Genomic DNA, 18,780 nt, shown 5'->3' on the forward strand with positions numbered 1-18,780 from the left:
AAGCTGGGTCATCTCAAATTCTAATAGGTCTTACATTTTTTAAATGTTTTATTTTAATTCTCAAAAGACCTAATTATGATACACAAAAATACTTGTGGTATTTTTTTTTAATTCAAAGATGACCACTTCAGTAAGAAAGCTGTGTCCCTTCTTGGCTTTCCCTGTTTGTCATACAAAGGAAGCTGGCTGATGGGCTGATAAATCAGTCATTTGCAGCTTACTGATTATATTGCATGAGAAAATGGAAACTTTAAAAAATTATTTGGCCCTTTGATTCTTTTAAAATGCATTGAATTCCTTTATTATTCTCTAAACCACAGTGGCTTGACTGAGATTCCCACTGACTCTCATTATTTCAAACCATTCCCTTGAGGTGTTTTATTTTTCTTCCCCTTAGTATTCTGAAACTCTGGGGTATAGCACTGGTGAATAGGAAATTTGTTATGAAGAAATGAAGAAAGTGGAAATCAAGAAGTGTCAGCCTTCAATACAACGATCATGATAATTTACAAAAAATTTGCCAACATACTACTATTTTCTTGCAATAAAGAAGTCATCTGGTTTACAGCTCAGTAAGCATCAAGGTGCCAGAACAGAACATGTATAAGTTGATTTTAGTTGCGTCAATAATTATCGTAATGAGTTTTTTGGAAGGGAAACCGGTTTTACCATCTGACCATATGTGTTCACATCTGTGAGTGTATGAATGCATGTGGTTGTGCACGGAAGTATGTGTTGGTGTGTGCATGCTTATCACCATGAGGCCAGTGCAGGTTCTGATGTAAGAGATTCAGTGGAATCAAAGGGTGGGAGCCTAGGCCCGATTCATGGCCAACATGTGGCTCTCATTACACAAGGCCCACCAACATTCCCTTTTGTATTTTGCTACTGTTCCCTAAAGCATGGATAGCAACACATCCTCTTCCAGACACCCAGAACATAAAGGGAGATCTGAGACAACAAATGTTTTCCCAAGTAGGGGATGTATAAATAAATGGCACAGTTGCAGGCCATTCCCTGAAGCAATTTGTTGTATGCATGCCTCTTGCTCTCTCCTTCTTTTCCTTTGTCTCCCTCCCAAGGCAAGATGTGGGACCAAAAACCACTCAGAATTTCTCTCTTCTGTATCTATATGACTAGAGACTATCTCTGCAATATTTGATGGATGCCTGAGGTAATTACTGCTCAATCATGATGTTTCCCAATTAGGTAGTCCTTCAACCACAATGGAAAAATTACAAGTGAATGGGAAGTTCAGTTAAACCAGAATGAAACAAAACAAAAGAACAATGAATCAGATAATCCATATTACAACTCTAGCGCAGCACTTTCTAAATATCCTCAAGTCTAATCTTAACTAAATAATCAGATTGGCTTTTCTATAGAAAGTTAATTTCCATCTGAAAGTTAATTATCAAACTTTGTAGTTCAACACAGAGAGGATGGATTTGTACAGAAATATAAAAAGATGTGGTCGCCTTCATTTTTGTTATTAGGCTATAGAAAAATTAATAATAATAACTAACACGTATCAAATTATTCCATGTGTTTTACATGACTTTCATTTTATCATCATTTGCAGTGATTATAATCTATATAAAGATGGCAAATGAGGAAATAAGGGACCATGAGATTAAGTAACTAGCTTCATCACTTTTACATGGTTAAAATGGGATGAATGAGACAGAATAATCCCAGAATCACATTCTACATGGCTACATCATATTCCTATTCCTTACATTAGTCATATGTCACATAATTTGTCAGTATCTTACTTATATATTATTTTACTTCAACCTACAAACTATCTTCCCTGAGATGGATAAGGGAAGCAGTTGTGAATGGTCTCACAGTTTCTAAGGGCTGTACATAGCTCCCAAACTCAGATTTTCTTCCCCAAGATCCAGGACTTTTTCTATCATTCCATTTTAATCAGCTTCCTGGTTGGACTCCAATTAAGAGAGTGTGAGGAGTTCTTTTCTAAAATTCTTTCTCTTTTAAATCTTTTGGGTTCTCCTGCTTATCTCTTTTTATCTATGTACTTTTTAAATTGTATCATACATTTTTATTTTTTCTTCGTTACTTTCGGTTGTCTCTTAATGATCTATAATTTGTTTCTACTTTTTATGTCTTTGTTCATAATTCCATCTCAGTCCAAAAACACCTTTTTTTTAAAAAAAAAGATTTATTTTTTAATTTGAGAAAGAACTGAGAGAGACAGAGAGAGGGAGAGGGAATCTCAAGCAGACTCCCTGCTGAGCACAGAGCCCCATGTGGGGCTCAATCTCACAATCCTAAAATCATGATCTGAGTCAAGATCATGATCTGAGTCGAAATCAAGAGTTAGATGCTCAGCCAGCTGAGCCATCTAGTCACCCTCCAAAACATCTTTTAGTTTTTAGTTTTAAAAGAATTTATTTATGTATCTGAGACAGAGAGAGCATAAGAGACAGAAATCACAAGCAGAAGGAAAGGGTAGAAGGGGAAGAAGACTCCCTGCTGAGCCAAGACCCGAAATCAGAACTTGATTCCAGGACCCTGGGATCCTGCCCTGAGCTGAAAGGCAGATGCTTAAGAGTCTGAGCCACCCAGGAGCCTTTAAATGTCTTTTAAAGGTATTATGACAAATAGCCTGTTACATTATATACTGTCTATTCTAAAGGTTTACATTTGTATGTGGCATTCATAAACATTTATCCACAGTAAATGTATCACTATGTCACATATTCAAGTGACTTCCCTATCCCTATTTCATACATTTGAAGTTAGTATCACAGTTTAAAATGGAAAACAACAAAATTAGCTAACATTCTTTTGTTCATTTTGCTGCTAATAAAAATGAAGGTGATTACATTTCTTATGTTTCTGTACAAATCCAATCATCTCTGTGATAAACAATAAGAAGTTTGAAAAATAACTTTCCAATGAGTGCTCTATAGAAAAGCCAGTCTGATAATTTAGCTAAGATTAGAATTGAGGACACTAAGAAAGAGTGATATTAGATTTTTAATATAGATCATCTCATTCATTGAGCTTGCTTTTATTTTCTTTCATGTTGCTTTCACTGAGCTTCCAAATCACTTGCAATTTTTTCTGTGGTCATCTAGTTAGTCCTCTTTCCTATATTTGTTCTCTTTCTCTTTGTGTTACAAACCCTTTCTTGCTCACATTATCATTCTGAGTATACGTATGTATATGTGTGCATTTTAAATTATAGATTAGCATTTTAGGAAAAACAATGACATACCAAGTAGTGATTCATCATATCCCACATTGAAAGCAATGAGGCTGCTTCAAAAATCAGCGCTTGGGCTGCTTTAATGCTGTGGGTCATTTCACAGCCCGACAAGTAAATCCTACAATAATCCATCTTGCCATGACAGGGAGATACAGCATCTTATATTCTAATAATAATCCAAGAAAATACAACTTTACAACTCAGTGAAAGAGAAAGTACAAAACACTTTCCATTAACCTAGGGCATTAGTTTGCATTGTGTGTTGTATTTACTAACGAATAACAGATTCTTTCATAATTAATCTTTGAGCATTTTTTAATCAATATTCAAAAATATATTGAATTCTTTCTCTGGATTAAGCACTCTGCTTTCACTGATGGAGGAGAAAACAAATACAACAGAAGTGTCTCAAAACGTATTAAATTTGTTGTTCAATCTGTTCTTTTATCTTTCATATAATATTTTTTTTTCTTAAATTTGGCTGTATGTTGGAAATGCTCAAAGTGCTAGAACTTCTGAAGGGAACATAACAATCTTTTCCTTTTTGGTGCTTACTGTCTTGTACAGAAGATACGTTAACCCATGAATTAGGTTTTCCTTAATTGGGTTGAGTACTGTGAGAACAGAGTATAGAACAAATAACTCAATCCAAGGAACTTCAGTTCATTAATACATTTCATTAAGTAAAGCAAATTAATATACCATATTATTTATCTTTATGGGAAATTCTCACATGTGCTTAAAAGCACTTAGCATTAACCGTTTTTTATGAATTTGGTCCAGCTAACTCCTAACATTATCACTAATGCTATTAGCAAAAAATAAAAATGTATATGATCTGCTTTTTATGGTTGGTATTCATGTTTTGTTTTGCTTTGCTTTGTTTGTTTTGTGACTATAAGTGTTAACATTAAAGTTGCAGTTGGAAGGTTTGGTCCCTAAGAAAAAAATTTTACAGGGTACTACTTGGCTGGCTCAGAAAAGCAAGTGACTCTTGCTCTCAGGGTCTTGAGTTTGAGCCCCACATTGGGTAGAGATTATTTAAAATAAATAAACTTTAAGATAAAAATATTAGAAGGTGACTAAATTCATCTGTCTACTTTTAGCTGTCCTATCTTTATTTCTGTTATGGCAAAAAAAAAAAATGGGCCACTTTATAATATGCTTTGTTGATAGCCTTCAAATATGATCTGAGAAGGGAAAAGCTGTCAACTCTTGTTGACTCAACTTAGTTACTTAGCATGGTATCATGGAAACCACATGGTAATTATAGATTATAGGTTCAAATAGGGTGGCCATACTTGCAGGTAGGCACATGATCGTATCTTTTCTGCTCATGTTCATGTTCAGGGTCCAATTAGACTTCAAATAAAAACACACCAAGAAAAGTTTCCCCTATTATTCCTTTTGTTTTAATCCATTAGTCAATTTATTGTCCATTATAAATATGTCAGCATTCACAAAACCCAGATTTATGTCAACTTCTATTATACAAATTCTTCTTCCCAGGCTGGGAGTGGGTTACAGAAAATAATCACAGTTAATCACCCTATATGAACTCATAAACTTTCATGTAGTTAAGTAATGACCAAGTAGCTTCATTCCACTTGAAAACTCATATCCACTAATGGTGATTGCCTTTTCTGTAAAGAACCTTGAAGCTAAATCTGAGCTCTGTAAGAAAGAGTGCCTGGATTAATCAGACATGACTGCCATGACCAAAGGAGACACAATATCAGCCTGCATGCCAAATATTTGACATGCCTCTTCTAATTCTTTCAGGACTATTTCATTATGAAGAGCTACTGATTTACAAAGTGGGGTTTAGGTTTTCATTTGCTTGGAATAAGATTAATAGAAATTATTCTCCATTCTTCTTGAAATAGGTATGTTTACTATATCTTATCTACTCCTATTTTTAATTTTCTAAAACATCTATTGTCTTTTTTTAAAATTTTTATTTATTTATATATGATAGTCACAGAGAGAGAGAGGCAGAGACACACAGGCAGAGGGAAAAGCAGGCTCCATGCACCGGGAGCCCGATGTGGGACTCGATCCCAGGTCTCCAGGATCGCGCCCTGGGCCAAAGGCAGGCGCTAAACCGCTGCGCCACCCAGGGATCCCACATCTATTGTCTTTAAGCACAAATTCCGCCCCCCCAGAATCCATGGGTTCTTTCAACTCTCATTTCCACTGCAATAGTTTTAATAAAAAAACCACAACTGGTTATAAAATAATTTTATGATAATTCTATTTTGTATGACTTCAAGGCATGAGGAAATGAATATTAAGAACATTTCAGCACAAAGTACAATATTACTTGTTAATCTGTTTCTACAAAGAAAAAAATTAAAAAAATATAATCTATACTACTAATCCTATAAGACTGGTATAAAGATCAAATAGGACTATGGAAATGAAAGCACTTTGGAAAGTACATAAATGCAAAGTATGCTATTATTTATTTGACCATCACTGACTGAGGTGAGATGAAGAAATGCTCAGAGAAGTTTCTGAAGGCAGTATTGGTTGGATGGGTGATAAACCAATAGCTATCAAACTTGTCTTGCTAGATTTTTTATATGAGCACAAACCCTGATCTTCACATAAATTTGCACAGTCCCAAAGTATGAGATTGTATTACATAAGATTTTCTCTTCACCTTTATCTCTTACAAGTGCAGTGGAAGGTTTGATTAGATCCAAAGAAGGTCTTGATATACTCTTAACACAAAGAGGAAAATCATGTCCTAGTTACCACCTGCTAAGGGATATTCAGCTCATCCTTGCTTTCCCACCCTAGGCTCACAGCATGCCAAGTATAGCAATCTGCCTATAAATTACACTCTTCCTAAATGTTGTGAACCCACTTATGTTTTCCCTGACTCTTCTAAAACCAACCAAAGGAAAAGGAAAAGGAAAACAATAACAATAACAACAACAACAACACTGGCAAGGTGGCTTTAATTCTCTAAAATGTTCAAAAGGGTATAAAGTTCAATGTCACTTCTAAATCTCATTGGCATTTCTCTAAAGTTTTATGGAAATTATTTAATGGCAATTAACAGGACACTATGTGTGACCATAAGGATGCTTTTAAGAGTATTGAGAAAAATGAGGCAAGGGACCCATAATTGTGGGAGTGTATTGGGAGAGCATGATGGTATTATTACTTAAATATTGGGCATGCACCATTCTCTTTCTTTTATTGAGTTATTCAAGGACATTCTAACCAACCAATGCTTTTCTAATGTGTTTTCCCCTTAGACACAGCCAGTTTTAGGTTTCTATCCATTAACCAGATACTATAAAGTTCTTTGCGCAATTCAAGAGAAACGGAGAATTTTAAAACAAAGTAATAATCTGCTCCAGATGTTTTTATCTAAAAAGTGTTAAAAGAGAATACAGACAAACACTTGCTCTCAGAAGAGTTCAGGTTTGGGTTTTTAATCTGAGGTCCATAGGTAGGCTAAAGGGATTCCACCAATATTCTCAAATTGTAAGCAGGACTGTATGTAAGTGTGTTTGGGTTTTTTCTGTGGGAACAGGAGTCTAGAGCACTCATCAATTTCTTGAAAGAATAAGCCAAAAAAAAAAAAAAAAGAACTAGAACTAAAAATGTATATTCAAATTGTAAAACTGCCTTTCTTTCTTCTATCATCTTTGCTGTAAAACAGACATAACTCCATCTTGCTTCACTTTTAAGAGTTCAGATTAATATTCCAGAATGTGGGTTATATTAGAAGCTAAAATGTGGCACAGGAAATGGGAAATAGAGATGTCACTTATAGGTGACATTTATAGGATTGATGCATGCTGAGATAGGCCTCAGCTTCCTCATCCATAAAGTAGAAAGTTAATTAGAAAACCCTTTGCGGTCCATTTCAATGCAAAATGTCAACAGTTTTTCAAAGAAAGAGAGTTCCCTGGACCTTCTGAATCTGTTCAAAATAAAGCCAGTCTAAGAACACAAAGATATTCCTTTCTCATTGCTACTAAACCTGAGGGACCTAAGGGGCAAAAGAAAAGACACAGAAAGAATTAGATCAATCAAACATTTCTGGGGCATGTTCATTTGGGATATGTTCACTGAGCTTCTTCTATGGCTGATCATTACTTTTATACACTGTATGGTATGGTTCTCAGTCTCAGATGCTGCACTGATTTCCTACTTTAGAAATGATAATAAACAATGCCCTTCAAATATATTATTACTTCAACATTCAATAAATATTTACAGAGTTGTTACAAAAATAAAGAAATAGGGATCCCTGGGTGGCACAGCGGTTTGGCGCCTGCCTTTGGCCCAGGGCGCGATCCTGGAGACCCGGGATCGAATCCCACGTCGGGCTCCCGGTGCATGGAGCCTGCTTCTCCCTCTGCCTGTGTCTCTGCCTCTCTCTCTCTCTCTCTCTGTGACTATCATTAAAAAAATAAAAAATAAAAAAAAAATTTAAAAAATAAAAAAAAAACAAAAATAAAGAAATACAATAATTAAGTAGCATTGCAATTTTGGACACATAGCTTATCTATTAAGTAGTTACTTTTCAGCATCAAAAGAGAACTATGAGATAGGTCTCATGCAAAATTAGGACCATATTTGGCTGACAAACTGAGGCTCAGTGAGGTATACAGAGCTGGAATTTGAGCAAGGTCAGTCTAACTTGAGAGTCCAGTCTTAATCAATAAACTATAGTTTTACTGTCTTACTTAGCCATTATTGATTTGATTTCCTCAGCTAAAAACAAAAAATATAGTAAGAGAAGATGACCACACTGAAATAAAAAATATGAATATTGCAAAAGGATAAGATAAGGGAACTAAGGCTTAAGAAAACTTGTGAAAGAGGAGCAACTTGGAGTTCACTGTGAGTGAAATATGTCAAAAGTGTGATACAGCTGGATGAAAGAAAAGAAGAGAAAAGAAAAAAGAAGAGAAGAGAAGAGAAAGAAAAAGGATGAATGAATAAAGGTACCATCAATCAGAGATGAGAAGTGTTCAGAATGAGAAAAGATGGTGTTTCATTTTAATCTTTCTGAATTAGACCATCCCTGGAATAGTATCTGTTCTATTGTGGGCATCACTTTTACCAACACTAGCAAACTGATGGGAATTGGAAAGGTCCTTAGTAACAATATTTAAATTTAACATTTGGATTTTGTTTTTTTGATAAGAAAAGCAGTGCAGTTGCTAAGAGCATGAGTGATGAAACCTGGCTGCTTGGGTTCAAATCCCGGCCTTCTCACTTTGAGATGTTATTAAATAAGTTATTGTAATTTTCTTTGCCTTACTGCTTCCTCTATCAAATGGGGATGATAGAATGCCATCCTTAAGGATTTCTGGGAGAATTGAGTTCATATATCTAAAGGATTTAGAACATTGTAAGGGCTTTAATGACATTTTAACAAAAGAAGATATTTGAAGACAGACTGTCTAGTGCATAGAAGTGTAGGTTGAGAGGGAATTTACCTCCAGATGGCCAGAAAACAAAAGCATTTATCAGTATAGTTATTTAGAGATTTAAGGGAAACAGTTTTGTGTCTGCTTTGGGCTATATTTGGTTACCTGTCACTCACCAGAGGTATTCAAGCATTCAGCATATCTTAGGGATGAAACATCAGGTAGAGAACATGAAATAGACTACATTATAATTATGTATTTGTTTTTATTAATACTGTTTGGAGAGTAAAATAAGAGATTTAAGCAATACTGAGGTTTACAAAAGTAAAAGTAATGTATCCCCCCTAGTTTATTCTACCCTGTTCCCCAGAAATAATCAGTTTTATTTTCCTCTGGTGATCTCCATGACAATAAGAAATACACAGAAACTACTGGTTTCTGATGATTTATCCATATTCTTCAATATATATTATTTCTCCACTGGGATGGATAAAAGAGTTAATAAACTCATCTTATTTCCTACATCTTTTCCCTTACCCATACTGTTATTATTTTCAGTTATTGTTTTTATTAGTAGTAGTTAATTCTATTTTTAACTTGAAGCAATATACTTCCCCAGGGTTAGAGTGATTTCTTGGGCGATCCATTGTTAACGCTTTCCATCAACTTACCAAGATGTGAAATAAGGAAATTAAGAATTTCTCCTCATCTCTTGTCTGTAATTATAGTGAAGTCTTTGATGTCTTGTTCTAAGCGGATTCTAAAAATTGAAGTACATTAGCAGTATTGAGACTATTGGGATCATGACTTTCCTGGGGTGTTCTGATTTATCTTAGTGTGCTTTTTGTTTTTAATAGTGGTTTCTAGTTAACTTTCTTTTATCTTGTGATCAAAAAAGTAACTACCTAATTATATATATAATCTGCTACGATATTTATCTTTTCCTTAGGTGATGAATCTCTCTTATGTCTTCTTTTAATTTGGACTAGTTGTTTCTTAGGTCTGCTATAGAGCTGGGCAACTAGAAATAAAAATATGTGTTTTATAACGCATGTCTCTTATTTCCTTATTCTTTCTAGGATTGTCTCACTGGAGACTCAAGTATTATTTTTAAAAAGCTAAACTTTCTGAATCACTGAATTCCTGAAATATATATGTCTTGTCCTCACATTTGGTTGCCAGTGTGCCTAAGAACTGAATTCTAGGTTAATAATAATTTTTTAATAATAATTTTAAAAATCTTAATTGGCGGTCTATCTGAAAGATATATATTCTTCTTCCCAGTATTCTTGGTGTTTAGTGTGGACATTTCTTTTATAATTTTACTTTGCCTTATATTCAGTTGGCCTCTTTTTGGTGTGAAGATTGGACTTTCTTACTCACAAATACACTTTTACATGAACTTTCACAAGTGAATTTAAGTCTATTTTTTTCTTGATATTCTCTGTGCAATTTTGCTTTCAAAGTATTGCTAGATTTACACAATGAATGTGGGAAGAGTTGCCTTTACCTTCTTTCCTATTCTTTCCAACAGTTACCAAATTTGGAGTATTCAGTAAATTTAGCTGTAAGACAACCTAATGACTTTTGTGTCTGTGTCAGTGAAGAGGACATGCAGGAAATTGATTTTGGTTTTTTGTTTGTTTTTAAGATTTATTTATTTATTTATCACACACACACAGAGAGAGAGAGAGAGAGAGAGAGAGAGAGGCAGAGACACAGGAGGAGGGAGAAGCAGGCTCCATGCAGGGAGCCTGAAGCGGACTCGATCCCGGAACTCCAGGATCACGCCCTGGGACAAAGGCAGGCGCTAAACCGCTGAGCCACCCAGGGATCCCCAGGAAATTGATTTTTTTAAATTTATTTATGATAGTCATACAGGGAGAGAGAGAGAGGCAGAGACATAGGCGGAGGGAGAAGGAGGCTCCATGCACTGGGAGCCTGACGTGGGATTCGATCCCGGGTCTCCAGGATCACGCCCTGGGCCAAAGGCAGGCGTCAAAGCGCTGCGCCACCCAGAGATCCCAGGAAACTGATTTTGAATAGCACTTTAATTTCTTAAAATATTTACTATCTCTTATAGGGAGCAATTTGACATGTTATAAGGATTTCCTTTTAATTTAATTTTTCAAATTCAGAAGTGTGCATTGGTTTACAGAATCAGTCAAGACATTCAAAAGCAAATATCATATGATTTCACTAATATGTGGAATTTAAGAAACAAAACAGATAAACATAGGGGGAAAACAAAAGAAAGGCAAACCAGAATACAGACTCTCAACTCTAGAGATTAAACTGAGGGTTCCTAGAGGGCAGGTGGGTGAGGGGATGGGTTAAATGGGTGAACGGCATTAAACAGGGCACTTGTGATGAGCACCAAGTGCTGTATGTAAGTGATGAGCCACTAAATTCTATACCTGAAACTAAAACTACATTGTATGTTGCATAACTGGAATTTAAATAAAAACTTGAAAATAAAAAAAGAAAAGAAGAAAATTATCGAAAACTACAGACATGTTATCTTTTAAGTTGTAATTTTGTTTTTATTACATTATATTTATAATTTTATTATTCTACTATATGTTTTATTTTTAAAAATATTTTATTTATTTATTCATGAGAGACACACACACAGAGAGAGAGAGAGAGAGAGAGAGACAGAGAGAGACAGAGACAGGCAGAGGGAGAAGCAGGCTCCCTGCAAAGGAGCCTGATGTGGGACTTGATTCCGGACTCAGGGATCATACCCTGAGCCAAAGGCAGATGCTCAACTGCTGAGCCACCCAGGCATCCTTGCTATATTGTTTTAAAAAATTTATTGAGGCATAGCATCATACAGAAAACTGTAAAAAAAAAAATAATATGGTCTATCTTGAGGAACTTTGATCAAGTGAATACACCTACGAAACTACCCCCCCCCCCCATGAAAGAATATTTTTAGAACCACAAGCCACCTTTGGCATCTCTCTGTTTCCTACCCTCTAACTCTTTCCATAAGATACCTTGCTCTTTAAAAAAAAAAAAAAAAAAAAAGGACACCTTGCTCTTAATCTATAGCACCATCACATTTTTGTGATTTTTGTATGTTTTAAAATCTTGGTCTTTCTTGCTAGTAGTTCTTTACTACTATTTTCTAAGAAAAAAGCTTTTGTCTGTCTTAATATTCTTTAGTATATGATTGTTTTCTGTTTTATGAATTTCAAATCTTACCATTATTAGATCTTCCCTTATACTTTACATGGACTTATTTGCTGTTCTTTTTATAATTTCCTGAGATGTAAATTGATATAATTGATTTTCAGTCTTTCCTCCATAATATTTACATTGTAGGTGATAAATATCCCTCTATAGAGGATTGTCTCTGTATCCCACAAGGTTTGATATATGCATTTCCAATATGACTCAAGAGCAAAATATTTTCCACTTCCAATTTTATTTCTTTCGTGATCTCTGTGTTATTTACAAATGTATCATTTCCAAGCATTTGGGGACTTATTCTTCTTTTCCTCTCTCCTTCTGCCTTTTTGTCCAGAGCCCTTTTTTTTTCTCCTTATCTCCTTCTCCACTACATCATTATCATCACTATTCTGATGATGATTATGTGATTGATTTATAACTTAATTTATGTCCACACAGAGACAATACCGTAAATATTTTCAATGTTTTTATATTTGTTGAGAGTTACTTTACCAGCCAACTGAAGTCTAATTTTTTAAATTCATATTCATATTTAAAAATACACAGTCTGCTATTATTGGTTATTGTGTGGCCTCTGAGAGAGTGTATATTAATTTTGTATTTATATAGTCTCTATTTTACTGAATTGTTTTCTTTTCCTGCAAAAGAGAGTTTCTTTCTTCTCCTAGTGGAAGCAAATAGTCATGCTATGAACTATAAATGGAGAGGGTCATGTGGCAAGAAACAGGCCTCTAACCAATAGCCAATGAGTCAGAGCCCTTATATATAGCCATAAGGAAATGTCACACAGCCAGAAGGAAATGAATTCTGTCAACAACCCGAATGTGCAGATACCTTCCTGCCCAGAAGATAATGAAATGACATGGTGATGGTTAATTTAATATGTCAACTTAAATTGGCCTAAGGGATGCCAAGACAGCTGGCAAAACATTTCTGGGTGTGTCGATGAGAGTACCCTGGGAAGAGATTTGCATTTGGATCACTAGACTAAGTAAAGCAGATAATCTTCACCAGTGCAGATGTGTATCATCTAATTTGTTGAGGGACTGAATAGAACAAAAATGTGGAGGAAGGGCAAATTCTCTCTCTTTGCTGTGACTGGAGGATCCATTTTCTCCTGCCCTTGGACTTAGTCACTCTTGATTCTCCGTCATTCAGACTACGATCAGATCAGGACTTACACCGATAGCTCTCCATTTCTTAGGTCTATAGATTTGAACTAAATTACACCACTGGCCGTTCTGATTCTCTACCTGTGGATAGCATATTGCAGGATCGGTCAGCACTCATAACCATGGGAACCAATTCCTAAAATATGTCTCCTCTCATAAATATATAAGAGGTTAACAGAACTAATATATAGGCTCTATTTCTTTGGAGAACCCTGACTAATAATGACATTTTATTTGAAAGAAAATTCCTATGAACCCCAAAGCCCATATTCAGTGAAATAACATTTCCAGACAAGCAAAAATTAAAGCCATTTTTCTTCATCAGTTTCACTGATGAGGTGAGAACGAAGTTCAGCCAACTTCTGGGTTGTGGCCTAGTGGGAGCCTAAACCAGAGAACCCAGCTAAACCATGCCTGAACTTTTGACCCATGGAAACTGTGAGATAAATGAATGTGTATTATTTTAAGCTGCTGTATTTGTAGTAATTCGTTACACAGTAGTAAAAAATAATACATATTCTATTACATGAAATACACTTTAGTCTAGTAATGATTTTGACCTTAATGTCAACTGTATTTATATTGCAGTAGCTAAATCAGCTTCTTATTGTTGTTCTTAGTATTTATTTGGAATATCATTTTATGTTCTTTTACTTTGAACCACCTGTGCCTCATATTTAAAGTGTAACTTTTTTAAGAAAAATGTTGTTTGTTTTTGTGATGTTTTGTTGTTACTGTTTTACCCAGTAAGACAATTTCATTTTTTATTTGGAGTAGTTAGTCTGCTTATACACACTCCCTATTCAATTTCTATCTTTCTTACCTCTTTTTTGTTTATCTTTCTCTTTTGCTCTGCCTTCTTTTATATAAAATGTTTTTATTTTTTTCCATTTTCCTCTATTCTTGTTACTTATACATTTCTACTCCTCTTTCATTGGCTTCCTAAATACTAAAACATTCTTTTTTAAAAAGATTTTATTTATTTATTTGACACACAGAGAGAGATAGCACAAGCAGGGGGGGAGTGGCAGAGGGAGAGAGAGAAGCAGACTTCCCACTGAGCAGGGAGCATGGAGCTGGATCCCAGGACCCTGGGATCATGACCTGAACTGAAGGCAGATGCTTAACCAACTGAGCCACCTAGGTGCTCCTAAAATATTCATTCTTATATCAATATAGTATAATATAAATTAGTAGTCATTTCTAAGATAGTTGCATTTATCACTCCACTGCCATTTCTGTCATCGTCATTCAATTCTACATATATTTTAAACCTCACTAGATTTTATTAGCATGTTGTACAATTTTCATTTAGATATACCCATGTAGTATTATTTTTTCAATCATATTTATTCCCTCCTCTGTTTCCAGTTTGCTGTGTAGAATAATCTCCTTTTATCTGAATTTTTCTTTCTTTCTCTTCCTCCCTTCCTTCCTTCCTTCCTTCCTTCCTTCCTTCCTTCCTTCCTTCCTTCCTTCCTTCCTTTCCTCCTTTCTTTGCTTTTCCTGTAGAGTAAGATTGATGAAGAAAAGTTGTCATTGTTTTTGTTTGTCTAGAAACATTCTTATTTTAGTGAATATGGATTTTGGGGTTTCTTTCAATGTCAGGTCATTTCTTTCAGATAAAGGTGCTATTTTATTATCTTCTGACTTCCATCTTTTATGTTGAAAAGTCAGTTCTTAGCTTTAGTATTGCTTTTTAAAAAGTCACAGGTTATTTTTTCTCTGTCTGTATTAAAGATTGCTTCTGAGGAGTCACTTCTGGCAGTGTCAGTGGCCTGAACTTGGGTGCTGTGGTGGAGGAAAAATGGAGACAATTCTGGAGCAGCAGTGGCAGTATCATAAGGAAAAGGAATGGCTCATGGATGTCATTGCCAAAGAGATGCTCACTAAGAAGTCCATGCTCTGGGACCAGATCAATTCTGACCACCACACACGGACCATGCAAGATAAGTATATGGAAGTGAGTGGGAACATGTGGAATTTGTATGATGATAAGGATCGGTTACAAAAGCAGAAACTCAATGCCATTTCAGGGCCCAATGAATTTGCTGAATTTTATAGTAGACCCCAGCAAATAAAATAATTCCATCGGAAACTCCCAAATGAGATCTGTGTGCCAATGTCAGTGGAATTTGAGGAGCTTCTGAAGGCTCGAGAGAATCCAAGTGAAGAGGCGCAAAACTTGGTGGAGTTTACAGATGGAGAGGAATATCATCATTACCTTGACCTCCGTGACTGTTACTTCAAATACATTAATCTGAAGGCCTCAGAGAAGCTGGATTATATTATCTATCTGTCCATCTTTGACCAGTTATTTGATATTCCTAAAGAGAGGAAGAATGCTGAATATAAGAGATACCTGGAGATGCTGCTTGAGTACCTTCAAGATTACACAGATCGAGTCAAGCCCCTCCAAGATCAGAACAAACTTTTTGGGAAGATTCAAAATGAATTTGAGAAGAAGTAGGAGAATGGTACTTTTCCTGGATGGCCGAAAGAGATAAGCAGTGCTCTGACCCATGCTGGAGCCCATCTTGACCTGTCTGCATTCTTCTTGGGAGGAGTTGGCCTCCCTGGATCTGGACAGATTGAAATCTGCACTCTTAGCTCTAGGCTTGAAGTGCAGTGGGACCCTAGAAGAGCGAGCCCAGAGGCTCTTCAGCACCAAAGGAAAGTCCCTGGAGTCACTTGACACCTCCCTGTTTGCCAAAAATCCCAAGTCAAAATGCATCAAGTGAGACACTGAGAGGAACAGAGACATTGCGTTCCTAGAAGCCCAGATCTATGAATATGTAGGAATTCTTGGGGAACAGCAGCATCTCATGCATGAAAATGTACAACGCAAGCAGGCGAGGACAGGGGAGGAATGAGAAGAAGAGGAAGAGCAGATCAGTGAGAGTGAAAGTGAAGATGAGGAGAATGAGATCATTTACAATCCCAAAAACCTGCCCCTCGGCTGGGATGGCAAACCTGGCTGTATAAGCTTCATGATCTAAATATCAAGTATAATTGTGAGATTTGTGGAAATTACACATACTGAGGCCCCAAGACCTTCCAGCAGCACTTTGCTGAGTGGCGTGATGCCCACGGCATGAGGTATTTGGGCATCCCAAACACTGCCCACTTTGCTAACATGACACAGATCGAAGATGCTGTCTCCTTGTGGGCCAAGCTGAAACTGCAGAAGGCATCAGAGCGATGGCAGCCTGACACCGAGGAAGATATGAGGACTCCAGTGGGAACGTTGTGAATAAGAACACCTATGAGGACCTGAAGAGACAAGGACAGCTCTGGTGTTCAGGGATGTATCTCAGCTTCTCGGCTTGCCCGGGCTTACCTGAAATCTTCTTTTTCTATTTCTCCCAACCAAATGCTCCTTAAAGACTCCTACTTAGTCTTAAGGTCTAGTGTGCGTCTTGTGAAAACCAAGACATGCTGGCAGATTGCAGGGTTGAGATGTGTTTTATCTTTGTTTATATTAAAAGATTCTGTCAGAAAATAAACCCAGTCCTTCTTCTGAAAAAGAGAGAGAGAGAGAGAGAGAGAGAGAGAGAATGCTTCTTTAGGGGTGCCTGTTTGGCTCATTCAGCTCCTGCTTCTTGGTTTCTGCTCAAGTCATGATCTCAGGGACTGAGATCAAGCCTCTAGTCAGGCTCAGTGCTCAGCATGAAGTCTGCTGGAGATTCTTTCCCTCTACCTCTCCCTCTCCCTAGCCCTCCCCTGTTTTCTCTCTCTCAAATGAATAAATTAATTAAATATTTTTTAAAAATGAATGCTTCTTTAATTTTAAGAAGTGTTAAGTGATATGCCTTTTGTTATTTACTCTCTATTTTTCTGCTTGGGGTCCTAGCATCTTATGAATCTGTTAGTTGATATATTTCATTAGTTTTAGAAAATTAAGGCCATTGGTCGATTGTTACTTTTATTATTCTTTCTCATCTGCTTCCTCTGAGGCTCAAATGGCATGTGTGTTAAATGTGTTCACTCTATCTCAGATGTCTCACACCTGCTTTATGTATCTTCCATTATTTTTGCTTTCCATGTCAAGTCTACAGATTTTCTGGTGAATTCTATTTCAGTTCAATTATTCCTTCTACTCTTTGCAGGTAAATTCATTTATTCAGTTCTTTCTTTCATTTTGTTTTGTTTTCACTTTTATGGTTTCCACTTGGATCTTTTCATATAGAGTCTGGTTCTAAGTGAATTCCTTTATTTTATCATTTATTTTCTTGAAGTAATAACAGTTGTTTTATTAAAATTTGATAACTATATTGTCTATATCACTTGTATTTCTATTTGTGCTTATTCTTACCCTCAATTGTATTCATTAATTCATGCATGCATGCATATATGCATATACCTACATTCACTCATTCAGTATGCCTAGTGATTTTTAATGTCAGATAGTGTGTGTAAAAATTATAAATGTTAAGGATGATTTTTTTTCTTCCTTTAGAGAGGATTCACTCTATTATCTGGCAGGTAGCAGATGGATAGATTACCTGAGTCTAGTCAAGAACTGGGAAGACTAAAACATATGGCCATGTTTGCAAGTCTTGTTTCTAATATGAGAGTGTAACTCTCTAGATGTTTTAAATGTGAACGTGAAGAATTTAATGGGATTCCTCTACTTGGTAGATAATGAATTTTGATTTTTCTGTGTGCAGTACCATAGGGCTGCCATAAAGTCTACTTTGATATTTAGCCACTTTGGGCATGACTCTTTAACATTTTGCCTTGTGGAGCTTAAAAAATCAGTAAATGCCTCAATATGAAAATGTGTGTCAAATGTTGAGCTAACTTCTTTGTTCTATAAGAAGATATTGGTTACCTTCATATCTCTGAATTCTAATTTTTGTCTCCAAGCCCTAGAATACTTGACAACATTTTAATTGCCTCTTAGAAGCTGTCTGTTTTCTTCTTTGTCAACCATGCACCAAAAGTAGGTAAATGCTCCCAAAGGAAAAGCAGTGTGCAGAGAGTTGAGCTCAACTCAATGAGCTTCCATTTTCTCCAGGGTCTGGTCCCTCATATCTTTCCTGCTTTAGCAGCATTTCTGTGCTTTCTGAAAGATTCATTTCTATATTTTATAGCACTTTTCTAGTTGTTTCCATTGGGAGAACTCATATGCCACAAACTATATCATCATAGCTGGAAGAACTCACCTCAAAAAGTATTTCTAGTTTCATTTTTTAAAGATTTTATTTATTTATTTGGGAGAGAGAGAGAGAAAGAGAGAGAGCACACGTGGGGAGTAGGAAGAGAGAGGAAGAAGCAGACTCCTTGCTGAGCACAGAACCCAAAGTGGGTCTTGATGCCAGGACCCTGAGATCACGACCTGAGCTGAGGGCAGATGCTTAACCAACCGAGACACTCAGGCTCCCCTCTAATTTCAAAAACTATTTCTGGTTCTACAACTTCTTTAATTTCACAATAGTCTGCTCTTTTTTTTTTAGATAGACAATATGATCTTGATCTTGCTGAAGATACTATAATCTTAAATTCTCTTCTTTTTGTTACATAGTATCTGTTTGCTTTTATATTAATTGTCTTTGGTATTCATTACCTTTTAGTTTCATCCTTCAAATATTTATTAATATCTAGGTTCATCACTTATGTCTATTTTTGTGGGTAACTAATAGAGGTTTGTTTAAACAGTTGTGCAGGTCTATTTACCTAAAAGACCTCTTTACTGAGTGGAAAAGGTTACTGTGGTCTCTGGGTAATTGGAAAGTCTGATCCACTGGCAGAATTTTGTTTATGGTGA

General features: G+C 36.0%; 1 pseudogene; it reads left to right on the forward strand.

The window, feature by feature from the left end:
- Positions 1 to 14,817: 14,817 nt before the first annotated feature.
- On the forward strand, positions 14,818 to 16,394 carry LOC121495141 (annotated as a pseudogene).
- The last annotated feature ends 2,386 nt before the right edge of the window (positions 16,395 to 18,780 follow it).

This window comes from Vulpes lagopus, chromosome 7 (assembly GCF_018345385.1).
Source record: "Vulpes lagopus strain Blue_001 chromosome 7, ASM1834538v1, whole genome shotgun sequence".
NCBI lineage: Eukaryota > Metazoa > Chordata > Mammalia > Carnivora > Canidae > Vulpes > Vulpes lagopus.